This window comes from Odocoileus virginianus, chromosome 1 (assembly GCF_023699985.2).
Source record: "Odocoileus virginianus isolate 20LAN1187 ecotype Illinois chromosome 1, Ovbor_1.2, whole genome shotgun sequence".
NCBI lineage: Eukaryota > Metazoa > Chordata > Mammalia > Artiodactyla > Cervidae > Odocoileus > Odocoileus virginianus.
The window spans coordinates 74,526,683-74,548,489 of record NC_069674.1 but is presented as its reverse complement, the minus strand read 5'-3'; the positions used below and the strand labels follow the sequence as shown (position 1 = coordinate 74,548,489).

Below are 21,807 nucleotides of genomic sequence, written 5' to 3'. Positions count from 1 at the left end.
TCTGGTAGTTTTATTGATTTATTTCCTTATATCTATTTCTAGAAGGTACTTAAAGCCACAATACACAACAGAAAATGAGTGAAGATGTGAAACAAAGAGAAAACATAAAGGAGGGGAGATGAATTTCGCTTAAAACCTTAGCTGAGGATCATTGGTTCACTCAAGCCAAGCCCAAGCTTGGTGTCTCCTAGCAGCCACAACCACGAGGGAACTGTGATGTGTTTTAAAACACTCTATAAGTGAAAACTTAGCAGTCCTTCAGAAGGCATCAGATTTCTTCATGAACCAAATCTTAAGATAACTTTTATTACTGGATCCTTAAAAGAGACATTAAAATGGACAGTGTTTTCAAAGAGTTCTAACAACTCGTTCAGAAGTAGAAACTAGTCTTCAAATGTTGGGAATCTAAAAGACCTCATCTGGTTAGCGGTTAATCTCTCCTCTGTCTTTAACTCTTACTATGTTGTAGTTCATTCTCTGTGTTCGTACCACACTGGCCCTACTGGAACACGCCAAACTACATCCTACCTCTGGACTTTCTCTTGACCTAAAACCCTCTTCTCCCAGGTATTTTTGTGCAGGTTCTGCTCCCCTCTTCATTCAGCTTCTCTGCTCAAATATCCTCTCTCTAGGGCCCAATGTATTTAAGAAACAATCTCTCTTCATATTCTATCTTCTAACTCCACACTACTGCATTTATTATGCTACCTTATTTTATCATATATTTGTTTGGTATTTTTTAAATCTTTAGAATACACCAGATGAAGATGTAAAGTCCTTGGGGCCAGGGAATTTTTATTGTCATGTTCACTTCTTGCAATATTCCACATTGCTTAGAAGAGTACCCAACACAGAGAAAGCATGCCAGAAATATTTGCAGACTAGCTGAATACACTATTTTTATATATTTATTTATGTACCTGCAATTAAAATGTTTAAGGGAGCTTCCCTGGTGGCTCAGTGGTAAAGAATCCACCTGCCAAGCAGGAGATGCAGGTTCGATCACTGGTAGGAAGAGCCCCTGGAGAAAGAATTGGCAACTGTTCCAGTATTCTTGCCTGGGAAATCCTATGAATAGAGAAGCCTGGCTGGCTACAGTCCATAGATGGGGGTTGCAAGAGTTGGACACAACTTAGAGACTGAAACAACAGCAAAGTGTTTGAGATTTAATATTCAACCCTTAATTCCATGAAATAATTTCTGTAGGAAATGCAAAGTCTTTAGTCTAAGAAATAGCTTTCTGGTTATTTGTTTTGATATAGGAAACAATGTGAATTAATGGAACAAAAAAATATACCAAAAGAAACCAAAAATCCTACCATATGGACTTCCCATTTCACAAACTGAGTGTGAAAGATGCAACTGAATTTGGATATATGAGGATTATACAGAGGAAAGCTGGGAAGAAATACTAACTTCTAAGATTTTTATCTTTCTCCTGAGCATTTCAACACAGGTTGAAACCACATGTATACTACATGCAGGCTGAAACTACCCTCAAAGTAGAGCAAGTAGAGAATGGTATGAAAACTTTGCATAAGGACTGCTGCATAGGTAGGTATATTAGTGGCACTGTCATACCTATTATTTTTATAATTAACTTGTGCTCAAAGACTTTTGGTAGAATGCCTTTCCTAAGGGCCTATACCTAATAAGTGGCAGTTTTAAAAATTCAAACCAGGTCTGTCTGGTTTTACAATTAGTTTCTTTCCTAACAAATTTTGCTTTCCCCTCCTTTCATATATTTATTCATCTACTGATTTATTTATACAACAAATGTCTGAATGTAAATATTAATTTATTATATTCAGTTTTTAATTGTTTTTCATCAACTAACATTTCCAAACCTTTTGAAACCTGTGACCCATTTTAATAATTATATATCTATAGCCTATCATGTTAAAATTGTATTCATTTTTAATAATATGAGGTAGAGTCAGATTTCTTACAATTTTAGGAAATTATTAAGGATTGTGTATTCTTTAATATAGCCATATAGAAAAATAAATTTGATTTTTTCTACTAACAAGGAAATTTTACTTCCAGATAATAAGAAGCTTAATTTGTTAATGAATAAATAAAAATTTTAATGTGTTGTGTTTCACTGCCAAATACATAGTGAACAGTGTTTTGAAATTTAACAAGTTTTCTATCAGCAAACATGGGCAAAAATCCTTTCCTTCACTGTTACTTGAATTTTGCATTTCACAGTTTTAAACTATGTATTTTTTTATATTTATAATGGTTAATTTCTTAATTATGGGAGAAGGAAGAAGGTTAGAGGTCACTTTTTAAAAACACTTCTCCATCGATAACACTATTTGCATGTGACTTGCTTTTGTACCTAACAAACAAAAGATTAAATTTAATATATGTGACACTATATATTCTTTCTGGATACTGACCTTGAATTTCCAGACACAACTCCTTCTGCTTTATTGAAATCTGAAATACCTGGATGCAATTTTCAAACCTGATAAAGATGGTGTTGGTACAAATTTATACATATACAAGTTCCTTTACTTCTACTTTCACCTATGGTTTTTAATACCTTTAATTCTCCCAATATCTTTAGTCAATGCTTTATAAAATAATTTTTAAAATAAGAATAATGGGAGTATACAACTGAATAGAATTTAAAGCTTTCCTTATAACTGGCAGTGTTCATCTTTGATAAATTGAATGCATATCATTTGACAACCTTTAAGACCGCAAATGTTTTTTTTTTCTCTTTTAAGCACTTTTATTTCAAACTGATTTTTAAAGTTGAAATTGAAACACATATTTGCTATTTTTATTGTTGTTAATCCTTGAATATTTTAAAATCAGTGGTTGGAAAAACTGCTTTATAGAAATAATGGCTAGTTATAAAATAATAAAATATGCATAAACAATTTGCTTTGAGATCTCAGGGAGACATGAGGAAATGCAGAGGTAGCAGGTTATTAAGCTTTGATAAATGAGTAGGATTTGAAAAAGTGGAAAAAGAGAAAAAAGGGCTTCTAGGTAGAGCACACAATGTTAATAAAAATTCTGAGGCCTTTAAAGGTGTGGGATTTGTACAGAAATAGACAGGCAATCAATGTGCCTGAAGTTCTGCCAACTCAATGAATAGGAAATAATTTTTAAATGGGGAAGAAAGAAAAGAAAGCCTGTATGTTTGCTGATCACAGAAAAATCAATAGTTGAATGCTTGATCAAACTATGCATTCAGTAGGGACTGTGGCGATATGGAAGATTTATGAAAGAGGCCAGCAGAATTTAATCTCTGCATTATCTTGTCTCATACTTTCCCTTTGCTTTGCTATTTTTTGTTTGTTTGTTTTACTTTGCTATTTTTAACTCCCCTTACTTGCATTGAAAATTTTAAGTATCTCAGGATAGTAATAACATAGAATGATATTCAAGACATCTGTACTACATGCTCTGATATTACTATTATTATTATCCTAGATTTTGCATTCCATTACTCTCCATGATCTTCTATTTTCTTATTCATATATTGGCCTTCAATTGCCAAATTTCTGTTTTGCTGGGGGTTTTTTGTTTTTTTGTTTTTTACCTTAGAACTTGTCAACTACAAATTGGCACTTGCCCATCAACTGCAAATGGACACTTGCCAGTAGCGTTTGCCAGCAACTTATCAACAAGGGCATCTGCCATCTACCTGGGCGGCTGCAGCTGCTGACCGTTGACCCTCCGAGAAGGGAATTCAGGGTGGAGAGAGGGGCACTGTGCTCCAGGGAAACTGTCTGATGTTTTCAGGAACTGATTTCGTGATCCCAATCCTTGCATCTCCTCTTATCTAGAAAAACACTAAATCCCTTCATGGTGACATCAGCTCCTTGTGACTAGTGGAACACCTTTTGTAAAATGAGTGCTTGATTGCAATGAACTCCCCCTTCACCAAAATCTTATATATTGACTTTTCCCCACTGCTTCTTTGGAGAAGTGTCTCAGAGCTATCTGAGTCTCCTGGGCTGCAGTCCTCATTTTGCCCCAAATAAAACTTAACTTGCAACTTTCATGTTGTGCATTTTTTTAGCTGACAAATTCTAAGCATATCAACTGATTATTCTCTGCCACATCATTTTCTGGTATCACCTAGGTACATGTAAACAACATTTTTATTTTAGTAAATAGCTTATAACAATTTACTACTAGAGGAAGATAAGAGATAGCCATATCAAGTCCATGCACCTTATTAGTGAGTTCAGATTATATCACTGATCCTGTCCATGATTCAGCTGGTGACTCAGCATATAGCCAGAAAACAGTCATAATTGTAAGTGTATAATAAGGAGAAACAGTTTTGTCATAAAGCCTAAAAATTTAATAATAATATTATATAAAAGGATGCTTTTATATTTTTGTGTGAGGTAAAGTTCAAATTAACTGTTTGGTAATTGTATAACAGATCACAATAGTCTCATTTATTAAAACAATAATGAAAACCTGTTTGTTTTCATTTATCATCTCATACATTATGAAAGTATGTTTGCTGATCATAATTAATATCAAATTTTGGCACTTTAGTAATAAATTCCTGAAAGATGTGAGCTAACTTCAGTTTTAACTTTTGCCTTTTCATTTGTATGCAAGTTACCTAGATGACACCAATAACAGCTTTCTGTTCTTTATTTCATGTATCTCTGATGATGTTTTTATTTCACTTTTTCCCTAGAAGTTATGTGCTTTATTTTTGATTTTTCAAGCACAAGGGATAGATTGACTAAATTACACCCAGTACTCAAAGCAGACCACTCTCTACACTTGCTTGTGGTGTTAAAATGACATAATGCAGCAGTAATCATTCTGCCTGAATGGAGGCCAGGTCAAGTTATATTTGAAAGTACACAGACACAAATGGGAAATCTTAAGGAACAGCTGTAGATTTACTACCTGCTGATGGTTCAAAGAGATAAAATGTAAAAACCAAAGCACAGAAGACTAACTGGGTCATTGTTTGAGGAATGAAACCAAATGGAGCCACCGGCAGTAGCCATGGGCCTGGGGAAGCGTTTTGTTTTGTGATCCTACCAGTTTTGTAAATGTATCCTTTCCACAATAGCTCATTCAGCTGTGCATCTGATGTAAATCAATAGTATGTTCTTTAACCCCAGACCCCCTGCAACCTATCCTTGGGTGGCTTTTTGTTCTGAGACTCATCATGACTCTGGAACTTGAGAATAGTTTTTCTCTAATGTTCTCCTCAGTATTTCAACAGCTAGCACAGAGAATGGGCTTCCCTGGTGGCTTAGAGGTTAAAACGTCTGTCTGTCCATGGGATTTCCCAGGCAAGAATACTGGAGTGGGTTGCCATTTCCTACTCCAGGGGATCTTCTCAATCCAGGGATCAAATCCATGTCTCTTGCATCTCCTGCACTGACAGTTTAAAATAATCTGATTTGTGTGTGGGTGGAGGTGGAGGGTTGTTAGAGGGTCTGAGGCCTTCATTGAGAATATAGGTTATTATTCCCAATGGAATTTAAAAAAAAAGTCCAGTAGAAAGCACTGCTAAGTCACTGTATCTAATTACTAGCATAGATTTAAATTTAGAATATGTGAGAAATTAGTCTGTATTGCTGGCATCTGAACTCTGCTGCTCAGCTAAGACAGTGTGTGAAACTCAGTCCTATTTGCTCATTTCCAATCTGTGTTCATGACATTCATCCCACTCTGAAAACTTCTTTGATTTTAGCCTTAAGCTTCATCACCTGATGCAGTGTTCATATAGGTATTTTGCCTGGAATATTGAGCTCATCTTTTTCATAGGATTTTTGCTTAGGCTCATGCCATCCAGTCCCATCACTTAATGGGAAATAGATGGGGAAACAGTGGAAACAGTGGCTGGCTTTATTTTTCTGGGCTCCAAAATCACTGCAGATGGTAACTGCAGCCATGAAATTAAAAGACTCTTACTCCTTGGAAGGAAAGTTATGACCAACCTAGATAGCATATTGAAAAGCAGAGATATTACTTTGTCAACAAAGGTCCATCTAGTCAAGGCTATGGTTTTTCCAGTGGTCATATATGGATGTAAGAGTTGGACTATAAAGAAAGCTGAGCACTGAAGAATTGATGCTTTTGAACTGTGGCGTTGGAGAAGACTCTTGAGAGTCTCTTGGACTGCAAGGAGATCCAACCAGTCTATCCTAAAGGAAATCAGTCCTGAATATTCACTGGAAGGACTGATGCTGAAGCTGAAACTCCAATACTTTGGCCACCTGATGGGAAGAGCTGGCTCATTTGAAAAGACCCTGATGCTGGGAAAATTCAGGGCAGGAGGAGAAGGGGACGACAGAGGATGAGATGGTTGGATGGCATCACCGACTCAATGGACGTTGGTTTGGGTGGACTCCGGGAGTTGGTGATGGAGAGGGAGGCCTGGCATGCTGCAGTTCATGGGGTCACAAAGAGTCAGACACGACTGAGCGACCGAACTGAACTGAACTGAACTAATCGGCAAATAGGGCTGTCTAGATTTTTGGGAGGGGAACTTTCAATGAGCTCTTTAAGTGAAAGTGAAAGTCACTCAGTCATGTCTGATTCTTTGCAACCCCATGGATTATACAGCCCATGGAATTCTCTATGCCAGAATTCTAGAGTGGGTAGCCTTTTCCTTCTCTCGGTCTTCTCCCTAAACAGTTAGATGGTGCCTCAAATGATCAGCCTGTGTACAGTTTGGTTTTAAAAATAAGCTCTAGATAGATCCCTGAATTCATTTATCACCTATTAAAATGCATTTCAAAAGAGATGTGAGTATTTAAAAACATTTTAAGAATTTGTTTACAACTTATGTGTATGTCTATAAAGTTACTTGATGGCAAAATCAAATTGGTTTCCTCTGAGTTGTGAATTGGCATTTATGCATAGCAAACTACATTTAAGGACTGTTTTCCTAGTGACATGTTTCCTTAACATAGTTTCAGTTAGACTTCAAAGAAGTTAGCCTTCATCCCTAAAATACAGCATCTACTTAAAAAATAAAAAAAGATACTGTCTTGTCGTTATTTTCTTTTGGAAATGTCCTGGTTCTAAATCTAGAGAGTTCTTAAGAAATAATGTAGTTTTTTAGACAAAAACATTGTGTAACCACTTGTATTGAGATTTAGATAAAATATAAGACTCAAGTATTCAACACATTTGAAAATTAAATGACAACTTGATTGAGATTTATTGACATCTTCTGTAGGAGACTTTTGAAAAGCTGGGGGGAGAAACAAAATATATACTTGTAAATGTTATTTTCTTGTCAAAAGAACCAAAAGTGCTTTCCATGTCACGGGAGCCCTTGACAATGAAACAGTTCTGAATCAGGAGGTTTGGGCATGCTTATAATGGGAGTGTGACTCTCCCACTTGACGATGTCTGAGCATAGGCCACTTACCCTCTCTAATGGTTAATTTTATCAATTGTAAAACACAACAGAAAGATGATAACTTATAGGACCTAAGCAATTTGGCTTTTATAGCAGCTAATATAATCCTGACTCCCTTTTGATGGTGCATATATTTGATCACATCTATCAAAATTTACATCAAAGAAGCATAGTGAATGACACTGTCAGTAGTTTTTTTCCCTATTAAATGATATACTTAATACATATCACTTAAATATAAAGGATAAATTTATATATTCATTAAATATTAAGCTGTGGAAATAGTCATATCCTAAAAAAAGTATTAAAAGTCATCTGAATATCAAAGTCACATAAGAATACAAACTGGAATATTTCCCTATAGCTTTTTTCCTTCTACATTAAGATTATACAGTTAAACATGTTGTGAGACTGTTGTCTATTTTTTTCTTAGCCTCATCTGTTATAGCCACACACTCTGCTTGTTTCTTTTTTTTTTCCCTTTCCTTTTCCACCACACTTTTATCTGAGAGCTTCCTTCCTTGTCCCTGAGACACTATTTCAAGCTTCCAGCTCAAGGACTCTGTACTGCTTGTCTCTAAAACAATCTCATGGAAGATGTATATTATAACAGAAACAGTTCAGTTACTCAGTCATGTCCGACTCTTTGTGACCCCCATGGACTGCAGCATGCCAGGCCTCCCTGGCCATCACCAACTAACAAAAATAACTAGTCTTTCATATAAAAACTTAATTGCACGCAAACTTCTTAAAGCAGAGAACCCTTGCATTGTTTTTTCCTTCTGACGGACAGTTAGGCCTGTGAGTCTTTCTCTAAACTTCTCTCTTTCTGTAAAATTAAACAATTTCATACTCATCTGGTTCCCATGCACAATATAGGAAAGTGGCTTTGCCTTTTGACCTTCTCTTGAACTTTTCAGAAGTGGAAATAAAGGTATAAGGACCCTGTATGACCATCCCCCAGCTTCAGTGTTTATCAGATTGTGCTCCTTGAACAGCAGTGACTATAAGATCTTCAGTCCAAAAGGCCTTCATGAAAAGAAAGGGAAACATGGAGGAAACATACAAAATAAACGGATATGTAAATATTGGGAACTGGAAGCTAAGTCAGAGATTAAAGTTACAAAGATCAAGGTCTGGAGTCACCAGGAAAAAACAGTTATGAATTGTATGTTGGTTTTGTATTCACGCCAGTCCATGAGTTAGAAGAAATTGATCAGACTTATTTCATGACAGTATGGTAGTTACAGTGTTAATAAATCTGTAGGATCAAAGAGGTAATGTAACCTTGATATCAAATAGGGGTTTGTCACATTTTAATATAAATTCCCTTGGAGGTTTGGCTCAGTTGTTTTTTTTTTTTTTTTTTTTTTTTTTGCCAGCATTAATGAGTTTACCCTTGTTTAGCACAGAGACTTTCACTCTTGAAAGCTTTCTATGAAAATTTACTGGACAAATTGGTTCAATGAGCCATGTAAGAAAACATGTTCCTGGGTACCAAAATAGGCAATTGAGAGATTAATGTGCTATCAAGGTGACAAGAGCCATTAAAGGGAGGGCTGGTCATACTCTGAGGACAAAAGTCACCCAATAACATTTTTGAGCCATGGCTCTATGAGTGAACTAGCTGAGCTTATCAGATGGCATTAGAAATCCTCCCACACACCAGTGAGCACCAAACAACCCTAAGAACAAAAAGCGTATGTGACCAGTGATTCTCCATCTTCTTTTTCTCCTACCTAAACCCATCTTCCTTTCCCTATATTTGAAAATCTTTCCAGACCATACAACTAAATCAGATTTCCAGATCCACTTCCTCCTTTTCCCATGCTGAGTATTTCATTCCCAACTTCACAGGAAAAAGGTAGAGAAAATAAGTAACTTGTGCAGAAGCCTAATCTGTAAGGAACTTGAAAAAAATATCCTGAGGGAAGTCTCAACACTAGTGTCATTTTTCTTGAATTACTAAGCAATACTTAGATATTCTTTAGAATTGCTAAGCAGCATTATTTAGATAGGGTACATAAAAATTAGAAAAGATATTTACACCTCTACATTATGTGAGGTAGCTCAGTGTATGCTTTTGAATAATTTCATGGATTTAATGAAAATTGTCATGATCATCTAACTTACCATTGATCATTCTATGAATTCACAAACTTTCTTTTGCAGTTCTTTCATAACTGCTTTACAAACAGCATGACACACGCACTTTTCTATTATGGTTTCCCTTAGGAAGGACAGTTAAGTGAACTGTTTTGGTGGCTTAATAAAAGCTTTAAAGGTGCTTATACAACTACAATGTAAGAGAATGATCAAGATATATTATCAAAGCAATTACTTTTTTCTATCACCAAAAACCGAGGTCCTAGATAAACTTTCACTTGTTTTAATTTGTCAGTAGGATTGATGTTGTTCTAAATTTCTTATGAGATGTCAGAGTTTCCTTCTTAAGAAAAATGTTCACATTAACATAGATGAGTAATAGAAACTTCCACCTTCATGGATTGCAGCCTTGTCATGGTGAAGGAGCTTGCCTAACTCAAGGAAGCTAACGAGCCATGCTGTGCAGGCCTGCCCAAGATAGACGGGTCATAGTGAAGAGTCCTGACAAAATGTGGCCCACTGGAGGAGGGAATGGCAACCCACTCCTGTGTTGCCTGGAGAACCCCACAGACAGTATGAAAAGGCAGAGAAATATGACACTTCAAGATGAGTACATCAGGTTAGAAGGTGTCCAATATGCTACTGTGGAAGAGCAGAGGGCAATTACTAATAGCTCCAGTAAGAATGAAGTGGCTGGGCCACAGTGTAACCCACACTCAGTAGTGGATGTCTGGTGGTGAAAGGTAAGTCTGATACTGTAAGAACACTACTGCAAAGGAACCTGAAATATTAAGTCCATGAATCAAGACAAATTGGACATGACTAAGCTGGAGATGACGAGAGTCAATATCAACATCTTAGGAAATCAAAGAACTAAAATGAATGAGAATGGGTGAATTTAACTCACATGACCATTATATTGCTACTAGGGGGGGAAAAATCACTTAGAAGAATTGGAATAGCTCTCACAGTCAATAAGAGTCTGAAATGCAGTACTTGAGTGCAACCTCAAAAATGACCAAATGATCTGTTTGTTTCCAAGGCAAACCATTCAACATCACAGTAATACATGTCTATGCCAAAACCACTGATACCAAAGAAGCTGAAGAAAACTGGTTCTATGAAGACTTACAACACATTCTAGAACTAACACCAAAAAAGATGTCCTTTTCATCATTGGGGATTAGAATGCAGTAGTAGGAAGTCAAGAGATACTTGGAGTAACAGGTAGGTTTGGCCTTGGAGTACAAATGAAGCAGGGCAGAGGCTAACAATTTTGCGAAGAGAACATGCTGGTCATAGCAAACACCCTCTTCCAACAACCCAAGTGACAATGCTGTACATGGACAGCACCAAATGCTCAATACTGAAATCAGACTGACTATGTTCTTTGCAACCAAAGATAGAGAATTTCTACATAGTCAGTAAAAACAAGACCTGGAGCTGACTGTGGCTCAGATCATGACCTCTTTATTACAACAATCAGACTTAAATTGAATAAAGAAAGGAAAACCACTAGACCATTAAAGTATGACCTAAATCAAATCCTTTATGATTATGCAGTGGAAGTGACAAGCAGATTCAAGGGATCAGGTCTGATAGACAGAGTGCCTGAAGAAGTATGGATGGAGGTTTGTAACACTGTATAGGAGTCAGTGACCAAAACCATCCCAAAGAAAAAGAAATGCAAGAAGGTAAAGTATTTATCTGAGAAGGCTCTCAGACAAAGAGCTGAGGAAAGAAGAGAAGTGAAAGGCAAAGGAGAAAGGAAAAGATACACCGAACTGAATGCAGAGACCCAGAGTATAGCAAGGAGAGATAAGAAGGCCTTAAATGAACAGTGCAAAGAAATAGAGGAAAACAATAGAATGGGTAAGACTAGAGATCTCTTCAAGTAAATTGGATATATCAAAGGAACACATCATGCAAGGATGGGAATGATAAAGGACAGAAACAGTAAGGACCTAACAGAAGCAGAAGAGATTAAGAAGAGATGGCAAGAATGCACAGAAGGACTGTATAATAAAGGTCTTCATGACCTGGATAACCACGATGGTGTCATCACTTACCTAGAGCCAGACATCCTGGAACACGAAGTCAAGAGGGACTTAGAACCATCACTACAAACAGAGCTAGTGGAGGTGACAGAATTCCAGCTGAGCTATTTAAAATCCTAAAAGACGATGCTGTGAAAGTGCTGCACTTCATATGCCACAAACTTGGAAAACTCAACAGTGGCCACAGTACTGGAAAAGGCCCATTTTCATTCCAATCCTGAAGAAGAGCAATGCCAAAGAATGTTCAGACTTTATACATTTGGTATGAAAAATCGTGTTCATTTCACATTCTAGCAAGGTTATGCTTAAAATTCTTCAAGCATGGTTTCAGTAGTACATGAACCGAGAACTTCCACATGTACAAGCTGGATTTAGAAAAGTCCGGCAGAGGAACTAGAGATCAAATTGACATTTGTTGGATCATGCAGAAAGTAAGGAGTTCCAGAAAAACATCTGCTTCTGTTTCTTTGACTACACTAAGCCTTTAATTGTGTGGATCACAACAAACTGTGGAAAAATCTTAAAAATAGGGGAATACCAGACCACCTTACCTGCCTCCTGAAAAACCTGTATGTGGGTCAAGAAGGAACACTTAGAACCAGACATGGAACCAGACTGATTCAAAATTGGGAAAGGAGTACAACAAGGCTATATATTTTCACCTTGCTTATTTAACTTCTGTGCAGAGTACATCATTCAAAATGCCAGGCTAGATGAATCACAAGCTCAAATCAAGGCTCCTGGGAGAAATATAAACAACCTCAGATATGCAGATGATACCACTCTAATTGACAGAAAGTGAAGAGGAACTGAAAAGCCTCTTGATGAGGGTGAAAGAGGAGAGTGTTAGGCTGACTTAAAACTCAACATTCAAAAAACTAAGATCATGGCATCCAGTCCTATCACTTCATGGCAACTGGAGAAAAATTGAAAGTAGTGACAGATTTTATCTTCTTGATCTCCAAAATTCCTTATAGATGGTGACTTCAGCCATAAAATTAAAAGATACTTGCTCCTTGGAAGGAAAGCTATGACAAAACTAGACAGTGTATTAAAAAGCAGTGACATCACTTTGCTGACAAAGGTCCATATAGTCAAAGCTATGGTTTTTCCAGTAGTCATGTGTGGATGTGAGAGTTGGACCATAAAGTAAGCAGCCAAAGAAGGCTGAAGGCCAATGCTTTCATATTGTGGTGCTGGAGAAGATGCCTGAGAGTCCCTTGAACTTCAAAGAGATCAACCCAGTCAACCCTAAAGGAAATCAACTCTGAATGTTCATTGAAGGACAGATGCTCAAGCTCCAATACTTTGGCCATCTGATGCGAAGAACTGATTCATTGGTAAAGACCCTGATGCTGGGAAAGATCGAAGGCAAAAGGAGAAGGGGGCAGCAGAGGATGAGATGGTTAAATAGCATCATTGACTCAATGGGCATGAATTTGAGCAAACTCAGGGAGATAATAAAGGATAGAGGAGCCTGTCATGCCACAGTCCATGGGGTCACAAAGAGTGGGACATGACTTCATGGCTGAGCAGCAACAATAGAAACTTCCATTAATTTTGCATTGTGGCTTTAAAGGTATGTCTTTAAAAGATGTAATTGAAATATGCTCAGAGAATATTACTAATGTCTTCATTTGTCTGTTACTGCCCCCAGCCATGTTACAAATCAAAAATAAAGAATCAGTTGCTAATGGTAATAGTAAAGTGAAAAGAAATTCTATATAAACAGCTGCGGTTTCTCCTTGGGGAAGAATTACATTAAGTTGAACATCCATTTTCCCATGAAGCTGGACAAAATACCGCCAGGAAGCAGAGAGAATTTATGAGTCTCTCTATTCAGAGATTTTTCCTTCTGATGAACTCCTGAAGAATTTCCTGTCAAGTGACACTCATTTGAAAATTAATAAATGCTGTGTTGTTATTATCATTTTCCACTAAATTAGAAGCATCTGAAACAATGTGATTGCGGCCTTATAGTGATCACTGTTCTATAACATTTGTTGTTTTTTAGTTGCTCAGTCATGTCCAACTCTTTGCAACCCCATGGACTGCAGCATGCCAGGCTTCCGTGTCCTTCACCATCTCCTGGAGTTTGCTCAAACTCATGTCCATTGATTTGGTGATGCCATCTAACCATCTCATCCTCTGCCATCCCCTTCTCCTCCTGCCTTCACTTTCTCCTGGCATCAGAGTCTTTTCCAACAAGTTGCTTCTTCACATCTAGAACATAGTGGGTGTACAATAATATTTTTGAATGCATGAATTCATCAATACTTTAAGGGAATAATCAATTATCAATAGTTTGATTGTATCCTGATCCTCTGTTCTATCAGAATCATGAACAATGAGTCTCCTTCATGTATAAGAATTTCCTCCTTCCCAATTAAGCAATCTTAAAGTTTAGTTTTAAGATCAAAAGAGTTTACTCTTTCCCCTTGGATCTCAGAATTGTCTCCAATGTCAAGTAATTCTTTAAAAACAAAACAAAACAAAATGATTTATTTATTTATTTTCTTTTTCTTTGTGCTGGGTCTTCATTGCTGCCTGTGGATTTTCTCTGGTTGTGGTGACTGGGGCTTACTCTTAGTTATGGTATATGGGCTTCTCATTGTGGTGGCTTCTCTTGTGAAGCATGGATCTCAGTAAATGGGCTTTGGTATTTGCAGCCCATGGGCTTGGTAGTCGTAGCACACCTGCTTAGCTGCTTTGCAGCATGTGGAATCTCCCCGGACAGGGATCAAAGCCATGCCCCCTGCATTGCCAGGCAGATTCTTATCTACTGTGTCACCAGGGAAGTCCCAAGCAATTCTTTAGTGGCTTCCTAAGTCTGCACTTTCCTGAGTAAGTCAGACCTTTAAGAAAAACTCTTTCTGATGACTTTGACCATAAAATCTAGACTGGCTGATACATATACATAAAGCAATTCATTCATGGTAGATGCACATGAATAGTGAAAATTCAATTCTGTAGTGTTGGACTGAAATGGAATTACCTGTATCTGTCAGTGTCTCTCTCTATTTACCTGTGTATCTATGGAAATGTCCACTAAGAGGGCCTGAAAACAAACTTCATAAGCAGTGAGCACACCCAGTATCCAAATGTTGGTTTCTAAATACCAGTTCTCCATTGAAAAGAACAAAAGCTCTTTGGAGAAGTATCTGACTCCAGGGTTGGGGCGGGGAATAAGGACATGATGATCCTGGAATATCTTGTGCAAGAGAGGAATACATTATTCAAATAACCATATAAAATCAAATGGACACAAAAGTTGACTTGAATGGGCTTCCACTGATCAAATCTGGAACAGTTTGTGTATTATAATAAGTGATAACAGTAGATTACAATGAATAAAACAGGAAACCATGAGCCCATATGACTTAATAAACAGGTGAGGGAGATTAAGAGGTACAAATGTCCAGCTGCAAAAATAAATGAGTCATGGGTATGAAAGGTACAGTGTGGAGAAACAGTCAATAATTGTATAATGTCTTTGAATGGTAACAGATCATACCAGACTTATCATAGTATTCATTTTGAAATGCACAGTCATATCTCATTATTATGTTGTGTAAAATGAACTAACACTGTATTATAGACCAGTTATACTTCAAAACCAAATAAAGTTATTGTAAGAAGAGGTCAGATCTGGGGTTACCAGAGGGTGGAGGGAGCATTTTGTGGGGTGACAAGGTGGGGAATTGGTTCAAGGTATTCAAAATGGACAGACTTCCAGTTATAAAATAAGTAAGTAGTAGGGATGTAATGTACAACATGATAAATATAACACTGCTGCATGTTATATATGCAAATTGTTGAGTAAATCCTAAGAATTCTCATCACAAGGAAACATTTTTTTCTGTTTCTTTGTGGTGATGGATGTTCACTAAACTCATTGTGATAACAACAAAAAAATAGTGCAAACTCAAGTCACACGTACAGCTTAAAATGCCTTCCTCAAGATTCCATAGCTGAAAGTTGAAGCACCATGACAACGCTACACCTCACTGAGTTTATGTCTCAAAGTGTAACTTAGGACTGATGTTCCTTCACCGCGCAGTTTATAACTACTCATTTACCACCCCTACTCCTGCTGCTACACTCCACCTTGAAGTTTCTTAGCAGTCAGAGAACTAATGAATTAACCATCATATTTAGGTCTTATGAAATGTCCCTTTTAAAGAACACCATAGTGCAGATAACCTACTAGGTGAGAAAACTATCCTACATGTTATCCATATAGGATAAAATTTAAAAATTTAATTTTACCATCCTTCCTTATCCTGGTAGCCACTTCTTGTTTTTACACTTACAGCTACAGTTCTGAATGAGAAATCAATGTTTAATGGATCACCCCTGAAACTATATTTTCCAAACACTGTCACTTGGATGATTTTCCAACACTCAACTGCCCCAACTAACCTTCTTTGAAAACCAAGGACCTCGTTTTCTCAGCTATGAATAAGAGCTTTGAATCCTGGGCCCTTGAAGGTTAGATTGTGCATTACATGAATTCTACATTTGGCCTTGGGCTTATCACTGTATACACTCAAAATTGAGATATGTAAAGAGCCTAAAATCAGAATCAAGGGCTTTTAATTTTTTGCCTTTTACTATGCTCTATAAATATTTGCTATTATAATATCTAGGAATAGTTGTCAAAATACACCATAATAACTGATATTTAGAATATCAGGAAATTTTCCAACCAGATTAAAAAGTAAATCCAATAGAGGCAAAGCCTAAATGAATGAGGCCTTTTGGTGAGTGTACGTTGATCTTGCAAGTGAAGATTGCTTAAGGACTTTTATGGGCAGTAGCATGCCCAATTATTGCCTTCTTAGCCTGTGTAGCCTTTTATCTATCTTGTAGCTTTTTCTCCAAAATCATTACATCCTACATACATACATACATACATACAACCTTGGGGGGAAAAAATCCATTTTATGTCCAAGAACTGGTTGAAAGAGCAGGCAGAAGGACTTAAGAACAAGCATCTTCACTTGGGAGATCTTGTAAGTAAAAGGGGAAGACATTTCCTCCCAAGAGAAATCAAGCCATAAATAAACAGAATGAGCCCAGATCCTAATTTATCTGACATCCCGACATTTCTAATATACCTGCTGCAGAATGTTTCTTTTTTTTTTCCCATTTATTTTTATTAGTTGGAGGCTAATTACTTTACAATATTGTAGTGGTTTTTGGCATACATTGACATGAATCAGCCATGGATTTACATGTATTCCCCATCCTGATCCCCCCTTCTACCTCCCTCCCCATCCCATCCCTCTGGGTCTTCCCAGTGCACCAGGCCCGAGCACTTGTCTCATGCATCCAACCTGGGCTGGTGATCTGTTTCACCCTGGATAATATACATGTTTCAATGCTGTTCTCTCAGAACATCACACCCTCGCCTTCTCCCACAGAGTCCAAAAGTCTGTTCTGTACATCTGTGTCTCTTTTTCTGTTTTGCATATAGGGTTATCGTTACCATCTTTCTAAATTCCATATATATGCGCTAGCATACTGTATTGGTCTTTATCTTTCTGGCTTACTTTACTCTGTATAATGGGCTCCAGTTTCATCCATCTCATTAGAACTGATTCAAATGAATTCTTTTTAATGGCTGAGTAATATTCCATGGTATAAATGTACCACAGCTTCCTCATCCATTCGTCTGCTGATGGGCATCTAGGTTGCTTCCATGTCCTGGCTATTATAAACAGTGCTGTGATGAACATTGGGGTGCACGTGTCTCTTCCAGATCTGGTTTCCTCAGTGTGTATGCCCAGAAGTGGGATTGCTGGGTCATATGGCAGTTCTATTTCCAGTTTTTTAAGAAATCTCCACACTGTTCTCCATAGCGGCTGTACTAGTTTGCATTCCCACCAACAGTGTAAGAGGGTTCCCTTTTCTCCACACCCTCTCCAGCATTTATTGCTTGTAGACTTTTGGATAGCAGCCATCCTGACTGGCATGTAATGGTACCTCATTGTGGTTTTGATTTGCATTTCTCTGATAATGAGTGATGTTGAGCATCTTTTCATGTGTTTGTTAGTCATCTGTATGTCTTCTTTGGAGAAATGTCTGTTTAGTTCTTTGGCCCAGTTTTTGATTGGTACACTCTATATACAGCAGAGATGAGAAAATGATTGTGGTAAGGGAGATGTACCCCTGGGGTACAGATAAATGGTGACATTAAATTTTCTGACGGAAAGGGTTAAACAAGATGTTTTGAGAAAACACCATTGTGAGGCTCTTTCATAGGGACAAGTAGAGATGTTAGTGGGTTCCCCAGGCACCCCTTACCACAATCATTTTCTCATCTTTGCTGTATATAGAGTGTACTCGTTATCTATTTTGTAGCCAAATATGCAAAAGCACTAGAAAACAATCATTTGAGGATAAGTAGAAAATGATAGTGCCTCAAATAGGGAAATGCCCTATGAAGTGAATTTCCTTTCCTTTCAAAATTTGAAAACAAATCACATTTCACAGATTGCCCGAAAATACATTCTAAAACTTTTCCTTTCTCCTGTATTCCCTCAGAACAAGATGTGTAACAGATTTCAGAGAAAAATGAAGTACAAACAGTGTTAGTGAGCAAACCAGGCCTCCACCCCAGCTTTACTAGGGAGACCACAAACTCTCTGGTGCAAAGAAAATGTCTACTTCCTGTCTTTGCTCATCAATCAAGTGGCCCAGTAACTGTTTTCATCCTTAGACTCTGGATTTGACTTAAACTTCTCTTTATCAGTAAACTCTCTGACACCAGGGCTGCGGGGGGTACAACAGCCTGTCCTGCTTCCAGCGCACTGTGGCGGCAGCTCTCTGGTTTTCTCCTTACCCCTTGACTTTGTCTCACTTCTTTGGCCCCCCTGCCCACTTTGTCCCAAGTCACAGTATCTGATTACATGATCCAGGCATTTATGCAATGTGCTGGCCCGCCTCCTGACACCCTGGCACCTTAGCCAACATACTTACGGCAGAGATGATCATGAGAAACTCTGACTTGGTCTATTGAAAACATGATGAAACATACTCAGTATCAAGGCCAATGGAGAAAAGGTGCTTAGGAAATAGAGGAAAGGACAGAGAAAGATGGAGAACATGACTGCAAGTGAAGTGAGAGAGAAGTGGGTGCATTTATTTTAGAAAGATTTATTAAGTGCATTCTGTATTCCAGACATGGAAGATGCAGTACATGTATTCCAGGCCCTTAACAAGTTCAAAGTCTGGTAAGGAAGACAAGGCGTGAGATAGGGCAGCATTACTATAAGATGGTATGAAAAGTAGAGGGTTAGATATGTGCACAGGGTGCTCTAAGGATCAGAATAAACTGTTTTAGGAAGTGAGGAGGGCTTCTTTTAGGAAGTAACATTGAGTTGAGTCTAACAAGGTGAATAGGATTATATCTAGGAAACTAAAAATTCTTTTACAGATTAAAGTATTATTGGTAGAGAACAGTAAATCAGCAAGCATCTTTGCATTCTTTTTAAAAAATATTTTTAATGTTATTGATTTCAAGTCTCTTCATAAAACAGATATTCATTGCTGGTCCTTATGTTCAACAAACTATAATAGATGATGTTTTAAGTGTTCCAGATTAGAACTGTTAAGACATGAATTACTTTTTGGAAAACAGAGGGCCTCTGGAAGTCAATTCTATAAACTTAGTCATAATTATATACAATACCCAATACAATTATAGAATAATTGACATTAAAAGAAACATAGAAGAAGCAATAAAGTGAATTCAGAGTAACTTAAATCCACCTTCTGGATTTTAAGTTCTTTGTTTAATAAATCCCATCTTAGCTCTTTCTTTTGTCTTACCATGTTTTTAGCCTTTTCATATATCACATATTTCACATATGTGATACCATACATCGCACATTTCACATATCAAATAAAGGACAGAAATGGTACGGACCTAATGGAAGCAGAAGATATTAAGAAGAGGTGGCAAGAATACACAGACGATCTATACAAAAAACATCATGACCCAGGTAACCATGATGGTGTGATCACTCACCTAGAGCTAGACATCCTAGAATGTGAAATCAAGTGGTCCTTAGGAAGCATCACTATGAACAAAGCTAGTGGAGGTGATGGAATTCCAGTTGAGCTATTTCAAATCCTAAAAGATGATGCTATAAAAGTTCTGCACTCAATACTCCAGCTAATCTGGAAAACTCAGCAGTGGCTACAGGACTGGAAAATGTCAGATTTCTTTCCAATCCCCAAAAAAGGCAATGGCAAGGAATGTTCAAACTACCATACAAGTGCACTCATCTCACATGCTAGCAAAGTAATGCTCAAAATTCTCCAAGCCAGGTTTCAACAGTACATGAACCATGAATTTCCAGATGTTCAAGCTTGTATTAGAAAAGGCAGAGGCACCAGAGATTAAATTGCCAACACCCATTAGATCATCGAAAAAGCAAGAGGATTCCAGAATAATATCTACTTGTGCTTTATTGTTTATACCAAAGTCTTTGACTGTGTAGATCCCAACAAACTGTGGAAAATTCTTAAAGAGATGAGAATACCAGATCAACTTATCTGCCTCCTGAGAAATCTGTATGCAGGTCAAGAAACAACAATTGGAACTGAACATGGAACAACAGACTGGTTCCAAATTGGGAAAGGAGTACAACAAGGCTGTGCATTGTCACCCTGGTTACTTAACTCATATGCAGAGTACATCATGAGAAATGCTGGACTGGAGGAAGCATAAGCTGGAATCAAGATTGCTGGGAGAAGTATCAATAACCTCAGATACGCAGATGCCACCACCTCTATGGCAGAAAGAGAAGAAGAACTAAAGAGCCCCTTGATAAAAGTGAAAGAGGAGACTGAAAAAGTTGGCTTAAAACTCAACATCCAAAAAACTAAGATCATGGCAAATAGATGGGGAAACAATGGAAACAGTGACAGACTTTATTTTGGGGGGCTCCAAAATCACTGTAGATGGTGACTGCAGCCATGAAATGAAAAGACACTTGCTCCTTGGAAGAAAAGCTATGACCAACCTAGACAGCATATTAAAAAGCAGAGACATTACTTTACTGACAAAGATACATCTAATCAAAGCTATGGTTTGTCCAGTAGTCATGTATAGATGTGAGCGTTGGACTATAAATAATCTGAGTGCCAAAGAATTGATGCTTTTGAATTGTAGTGTTGGTGAAGACTCTTGAGAGTCTCTTGGACAGCAAGGAGATCCAACCAGTCAATCCTAAATGAAATCAGTCCTGAATATTCATTGGAATGACTGATGCTGAAGCTGAAGCTCCAGTACTTTGGCCCCCTGATGCAAAGAACTGACTCATTGGAAAAGACCCTGATGCTGGGAAAGATTGAAGGCAGGAAGAGAAGGGGATGACAGAGGATGAGATAGTTGGATGGCATCACTGACTCGATGGACATGAGTTTGAGCAAGGCCCGGAATTTGGTGATGGACATGGAAGCCTGGTGTGCTGCAGTCCATGGGATTGCTAAGAGTTAGACACCACTGAGCAACTGAGCTGACCTACTGATATATCACTATCTGGACTTCTTCTTGGCTTCAGGATTAGTTTTTTGTGTTTCTTTCCTACATTCTGAAAAAAATCTTAAATCTCCTGTTTGCTAGTTTATCTATCTCATTGTCTAAAATGCTCACCATAATTCCTATTTTATAGAAAGCTCTTCTGAACTGTGGCTCAGTCCTCCCTCTAACACTTCACATTAGAAAGAAAGAGCAATAAAAGCAAGTCATAACTCTTCATAAAAATTCCCAATGAAAATTACATTCAATAACAGTCATATAAACACCATGAATTTAGGAATAACAACTTTTATAAAAATATTACCTGAATGAAATGACACAAAAGAGACCACACTTGAGATTCCAGTGAGCCTGTATTTAAAAAGTCCAAATCCCAATTACTACAGAAAGAAAGATACGGGAAACTTGGCTTGTTAATTCTTTGAATATGTGGGTTTCAGCAAGATGGTTCTGTTTTTAAAGAGTAATGTGATCACCTTCCTATTTAGATAGGGACAAAAACCCTTTTAAGGAATTGTTATCAGAAGCAGACCTGCCACAGTTTGTGTGTGTGTGTGTGTTTCTGTGTGGTGTCAACTTTTTCTGATTAGTAATGAAAATCACAATCCTTTTTGGATTCAGATATGCTTGGTATGAAACAAATCTATTTTTAAATTGTCATCTAGGCAGTTTGAGGCTCCAGCAATGCTCTCTATCCTGTGACTGTATCA

The 21,807-nt window shown here is 37.5% G+C and overlaps 1 protein-coding gene across 2 annotated transcripts in view; it reads right to left on the bottom strand.

Moving 5' to 3' along the window:
• LOC110146700 (platelet glycoprotein 4) overlaps positions 1 to 21,520 on the bottom strand; it is a 119,039-nt gene extending 97,519 nt beyond the window's left edge. For both annotated transcript variants that reach the window (XM_020907641.2, XM_070469869.1), the window contains exon 1: positions 21,402 to 21,520. The gene's annotated coding sequence lies outside the window, so the exon portion shown is untranslated. The remainder of the gene's footprint in view (positions 1 to 21,401) is intronic.
• Between the last annotated feature and the right edge of the window lie 287 nt (positions 21,521 to 21,807).